Below are 6790 nucleotides of genomic sequence, written 5' to 3'. Positions count from 1 at the left end.
TCTTCTGGTCTATGGTCTGTCTTCTCATTTCCTTGCTGGTGTCTTGCATGGAGCATAAGTTTTTAATTTTAATGAAGTCCAGCTCATCAGTTATTTTTCATGGATCATGGGTTTGGTGTTGTATCTAAGTCCTTATTCCCATATCTGAGATCATCTAGGTTTTCTCCTATTTTGTCTTCTAGGAGTTTTATAGTTTTGCATTTAACATGTAGACATAGGATCCATTTTGAGTGAATTTTTGTGAAAAGTATATAAAGTCTATGCATAGATTTATTTATTTGTATGTGGATATTTAGTTGTTCCAGCACCATTTGTTGAAAAGACTTTCTTGGGGCTGAATGATGAGCAGGGTCAAGTATGCACGTACGGGCTGTGGGTACTGAGACTGGCGTGGGTGGGACCTGCATCCCAGTGAGTGGGTTGGGTGGTGTTTCCTGTTCTCTTCCCTGCGCAGCTGTAGCTGGGGCCTTGACTGACCCAGCCTGACCGTGGCTTCAGCTTTGGAAGAGTTACAGGAAGGTCTAGAAGAGGTGAAAGTGCTGCTGGAAAAGGCCCCTAGAAAAAAAGTACGTGATGCCCTTATGGCTGAAAAATCCAAGATTGGGACAAAAATCAAGAACAAGATCCAGCAGAAATGAGAGAAAAGCAGAACTTCTTGACCATGAAAAGCCAGATGCTGTGATTGCCCCTATTACAATGGGCTACACAGTGAAAATCAGTAATTACCGATGGGATCAGTCAGATAAGTTTGTGAAAATCTACATTACCTTAACTGGAGTTCATCAAATCCCCACTGAGAATGTGTAGGTGCATTTCACAGAGAGGTCATCTGATCTCTTGGTAAAGAAATTAAATGGGAAGAGCTTTACTCCATGATTGTGAACAATCTCTTGAAACCCATCTCTGGAAGGCAGTTCAAAAAAAAGTTAAAAAAAGCTGAAAACATGTGGTGGGACTACCTGACTCAGGTTGAAAAAGAATGTAAAGAAAAAGAAAAGGCCTCCTATGACACTGAAACAGATCCTAGTGAGGGATTGATGAATGTTCTAAAGAAACTTACAAAGATGGAGATGATGATATGAAGTGAACCATTACTAAAGCCTGGGTGGAATCAAGAGAGAAACAAGCCAAAGGAGACACAGAATTTTGAGACTTGAAAGTCATTTTGGGGACTGTGATGTGGAAATACTGACTTTTCCAGTGAGGAACTATTAGCTGCAGAGATAAATTTGACAGATAACTACTTACATAGCCTTCTTCTAAGTAAAGGCAATGAATTCTTCCATTTCCTACTGGAGGATTTATTTAAATATGCTTATTAAACACTTCCCCCAAAGGTGATTTCCTTAGTAATCTGAGCATTTTTTTCAAAAAAGGATACTGTGTTCTTGTGTGAAATGTAAAAAAGCAAGTCTTGCCTAATGATAATGCCACATTGTGTGTATTTTTTTTTTCATCTAAGAGGTAGAAAACAAAAGTTCTTGTTTGCCTGTAAGTTCCTGACATCACCACCCACCAATGTAAGAATAAGTAAAAATAAAGCCCGGATTTTTGCATTAAAAAAACACAAAACTTTTTTCCCCCCCCACTGTATTGCCTTTGCTACTTTGTAAAAATATCAGTTAAATATATTTCTGTGGGCCTATATCAGGGCTCTCTATTCTGTTATTTTTTAAAGTTATTTTGTTAATACCACACTTACTTGGTTACTGTAGCTTTATAGTAAATTTTGACATTGGGTAATGAAGGTCCTTCAGCTTTGTTCTTTTTCATTATTGTTTTGACTCTTCTGGATCTTTTATCTCTCCATAAACTTTAAAATCAGCCTGTCCACAAAATGCTGAGATTTTGTTTGGGATGATGTTGCATCTATAGACAAAGTTGGGAAGAACTGATGATACTGAGTCTTCATATCCACTGGATATTTTCTTTTGAATTATCTTCTTGACCTTAATTCTATCTTAAGTTGACTAATTCTGTGTTTTTCAGTTTCTAAATTTCTATTTGATTTTTTTAAATCCTCTTCAGCTGTGAAATTTTCCATTTTGCTTTTTTATATTGAATGCATCAGCCAGGGCTATTTTAAATTTTATGTCTGATAAGTTCAGTGTCTGGATTTCCTATGAGTCTGTTTTGTTGTCTTAATTTTCACCTAAATTTCACCACCCTTAATTTTCAGGTAATTCTTATCTTTTTGATGCCTTTTAATTTTAGATTAAATGTTATATATAGTATATAAAAAATTATAATGAGCAGTTGGGGCTCTGGACTGTGTTCTCTTTCTCCAGTGATGATTTACTTTTGCTCCTGGAGGACAGTGAGACCAGGGACTGATTACCTCAACTTAGATACTGAGATATGTCAAAGCTAAGCATCAGTCTTTGTGAGGACAGGCTTCTATTGACTCTCTCAGAAGAGGGAGGGATCTTCACTTACCCTCAAGAGTAAATGGCCTGAATGTGCTCATTTCTGAATCATTTACCTTTGACTTAATACTATTCGTGGGGCACTTGGGTGGCTCAGTTGGGTAAGCGCCCAACTCTTAGTTTCAGCTTGGGTCATGATCTCATGGTTGGTGGGTTCAAGCCCTGCACTGGGCTTCATGATGGTGTTGCAGAGTCTGCTTGGGATTCTCTCTCTCCCTCTCTGCCCCTCCCCTACTCTATCTCCATCTCAAAAATGAGTAAATATACTACTCAAAAAGTGGTTTAGGTCTAGTTGACCTTAACCAATTAACTGTGGCAAAGGTAAGGGGACCACTGTCCCCAATTGTGAAATCACAATTGGATTTCATCCCTGGAAGTGGGCTGACTCCACTTTTCCAACTATTGCATGGTAGAAAGGATCAGGGAGAGAACTACAGTTTGTTACACATGCTGAACCGTAAAGACCATTAAACCAAGAGGTGGGAAATCTGAGTTCTAGGCTTGACTTTACCAGTGATTTTAATACATAGGCTTAGATGAGGTATATGGTCTTTAAACTTGAAAGTTTCAGTAAAGTGAAGGAGTAGGATTCTGTTCCATACAGATATGCCTCTATTTTTAGTGTGGGCCAAATGGGATCTCATTTCACTTCAGAGGAATAGCCTACTTGTTATTTGAACTTCTGTATAAGATTTCACTTGATTAAAGAGCTTCTCAGCTAAAGAAATGTTGAAAAACTATCTTTAGTTTTATTCTTTTATAGATGAAAGTTAATAGTCCAAGTGTATTTTTTTACCTGTTAAGTTTTTAAAACAAACTTTAATTACAGCCCTATTTAATCTCCTTATAAAAAAAAAAAGACAATGACCACAAATTACATTTTAAAGGGAAACCTATAAAACCAGAAACTTTATGATGATACAATGTAATATGTCCAGGTTTGCCAGGAACATGACATTATAAATGTGTACTCTTATGAAATGAGTGATTAAAATCTTTACATCCTACAATTATAAAACATTAGCACTTAGTTGATTTGAAGGGGTGTGGTAGGTAGAATTCTAATATGGCTCCCAAGATTGCTGGACCCTGTTGTACATACAACTTCTCTCAACTGTTGAATCAAGCACTAATGTTGGTGGTGCTTACAGAGATTTTCCAAATGTAACTAAGGTAGGTCACAAATTAAATGACCTTAAAATGGATAGTTTATTAGGTGGAGCTGATGTAATCACATTGTCCATTTAGTGAGCTTAAGAAAATTTTTTTTAATGCTTATTCACTTTTTGAGACAATGCGAGAGAGTGCAAGTGGTGGAGGAGCAGACAGACACAGAATCTGAAGCGGGCTCCAAGCTCTGAGTTATCCAAGCTCCAAGCACAGAGCCCCATGCGGGGCTTGAACTCACAAACTGTGAGATCATGACCTGAGTTGAAATCAGATGCCTAACGACTGAGTCATTCAGGCACCCCATTTTAGTGAGCTTTTAAAATCTGAGCCTATAGGTTAGAGACTGAGGAAGTCAAAGATTTGAAGCATGAGGGAGATTCATTGTGCAATAACTTCTTTATTGCTAACTTGAAGGTATGAGGGACTACATGGCAAGGAATGCAGGTGGATTGTAGGAGGTGAGAATAGCTTCTGGCTGACAGCCAGCAAGGAAACCAGGACTTCAGTCTTACAACCACAAGAAACTGAATTCTGTCACAACCATGTGGGCTTGAAAGATGTATCAGCCTGGTAGGGCTGCCATAACAGGATGCCACAGACTGGGTGTCTTAAATGACAGAAAAGTATTTCCTTATGGTTCTGGAAATGATGATGTTGGCAGGGTTAGTTTCTGGTGAGGTCTCTCTTCCTGGCCTGCAGATGGCTGCCTTCTCATTGTTTCTTCATGTGGGCATTTGGGATAGTGAGGGGTGGAGGGCAGAGAGCAACTGAGAGGTTCCTGTTGCCTCTTCCTCTTAGAAGAACACCAGCCCTATCAGATGAGGACTGTACCCTATGATAGCATTTAAGCTTAATTACCTCCCTAAAGTTTCATTCTTCAAATACAGTCACACCAGGGGTGAGAACTTCAATGTAGGAATTCTTTGGGGACAAAGTTGAGTCTATAACAGAGGAAGACTCTGACCTCTAGGTTAGAAAAAAAACAGTCCAGGCTGACATCTTGGTCTCAGCCTGGTGTGACACTATGAGCTTTGCTAGGCCTGGACTTCTAGCTTCCAGAAATGGTGAGATAGTAAACCTGTGTTTAAAGTCACTGAGTTTGTGGAGGGGCCCCTGGGTGGCTCAGTCGGTTTAAGGGTCCGACTTCAGCTCAGGTTATGATCTCGTGGTCCGTGAGTTTGAGCCCCGCGTCGGGCTCTGTGCTGACTGCTCAGAGCCTGGAGCCTGTTTCAGATTCTGTGTCTTCCTCTCTCTCTGACCCTCCCCCGTTCATGCTCTGTCTCAAAAATAAATGTTAAAAAAAAAAAATAAAGTCACTGTGTTTGTGGTAATTTGTTATAAAGCAATAGAAAACTGGGGCACCCAGGTGGCTTAGGCAGTTAAGCATCCGACTTTTGCTTTAGGCTCAGGTCATGATCTCGGAGTGTGGTGAGTTTGAGCCCCACACTAGGCCCTGTGTTGACAGCAAGGAGCCTGCTTGGGATTCTCTCTCTCTCCCTCTCTCTCTCTCTCTGTCCCTCTCCCACTTGTGCCATCTCTGTCTCTCTGAAAATAAATAAATCTAGGGGCACCTAGAAATTCTAGGCTAATCTCATTTTATTTATGAAGAAAACTGTACCTAAAGAAGTGCAGAGTAAAGCAATTGTGGAAGTTTACTCTGCCAGTTAGAGCTGGTGGGAGACCGGCACTTCCCAGGAAGCTCAGTTTAGACCTCTTTCCACTCTAGTGTTTACTTCTTGACCTCCTGCTGATATAGCCAGTGAGGTTTTATTCTAAAAAAATAACACTTTTGCCTCAAACTTCCCTTGTTGTGTCTCCCAGAACTATGTACAGGTCACTAATCAGGATTTTTTTTTTTTTTAAACATTTATTTATTTTTGAGACACAGAGAGACAGAGCATGAATGGGGGAGGGTCAGAGAGAGGGAGACACAGAATCTGAAACAGGCTCCAGGCTCTGAGCTTTTCAGCACAGAGCCTGATGCGGGGCTCGAACCCACGGACCGTGAGATCATGACCTGAGCCGAAGTCGGCCGCTTAACCGACTGAGCCACCCAGGTGCCCTACTAATCAGGATTTCTGTTCGGTGTCTTTGGTAATCCCTTTTATCACTTCACTCCCGACTTCTAGAAAGGTCTTCCTTCTGGTTCACTTATGTTCAGGGTTTATGTAAATATGGTGTGAAGACCATCTCTATTTGATTCACCTCTGGTGCTTGCTAAAGATGCCAAATCCTGACCCTGTTCCCGAGAGATTTGGCTTCAGTAGGTGTCGTGGATGCACAAACACAGTTACATCCTTTGTGCTGCAGCGTGTGCCCTTCCCTACTTGTTGGCTCTTCAGAGGAGAGTGAAAACATCTGTTCATCATTCTATGCATAATAAGCCATAGCATAATTTTGATTACCTCATTCCCACAAGATGCCAGTGAGATGGATTTATCTTATCATTGGAGAGTGTCCAATGTTAGGAACCTTCTTACCTCAGCATTCAGCTTGTTCTTCCCAGGCTGTCACCATCCCCTCTTTCCCTTTGTTCTGCTTGCTGTCACCAGACCCATTACTGCCAAAAAAAGGACGATTATTCAGAACCCTCTAGCTGATCCCCCGTGATTAAAGGTCTTCGGGGTTTTCATATAGATGGTTTGCTTTTGGAGTGCTGGTCATATCAGATTTGTGTTATAGACTGTAATCAAGGTTTAGACTTGATGTCTTTCTTGGGTGCTGGGGGGAAAAGACAGTACAATATTTTGTTAGAAATGAAAGTTACTACTATCCCCTGTCCCCCACCCCCAACCTTAAGGTGGTTGCTTCTGAGTCCCTGGTGTGAATGATAGGAAACTTCTGCTTTCCTTATTTGGTTCTCCGGTCATCTAGGTGTGATTGCTCTTAATACTTATATTCCCTTTTGTCAGGGTGCTTGCTGTCTATTTGAGCAGATGGTCACACAAAGTTCATTGGTCCATTCTACATATTCTGCAAGAGATTTATGATTCTTGGGGATCCGAATGCCATAATATGCTTTGGAGTAAATGAGCAGGAGGATTATTCTATGGGATATTCTTTAGGTAAAGATACACACATTTAAAATGGCCAAGTCCTTAGAAAATAGCTTTTAATATTGAATGGTAGGGTAGGATTATGATCTGGGTGAAACTTAAAAATATCTAATCTGGAAGCCAGCCTTTATGGGGCAT

The 6790-nt window shown here is 40.5% G+C and overlaps 1 pseudogene; it reads left to right on the top strand.

The window, feature by feature from the left end:
• The first annotated feature begins 476 nt into the window (after positions 1-476).
• On the top strand, positions 477-1150 carry LOC132693189 (calcyclin-binding protein pseudogene; annotated as a pseudogene).
• The last annotated feature ends 5640 nt before the right edge of the window (positions 1151-6790 follow it).

Source organism: Panthera onca, chromosome B1 (assembly GCF_046562875.1).
Source record: "Panthera onca isolate mPanOnc1 chromosome B1, mPanOnc1 haplotype 2, whole genome shotgun sequence".
Taxonomy (NCBI): domain Eukaryota; kingdom Metazoa; phylum Chordata; class Mammalia; order Carnivora; family Felidae; genus Panthera; species Panthera onca.
Note: the sequence above shows the minus strand (reverse complement) of the source record. Positions and strands in the feature narration are given on the sequence as shown.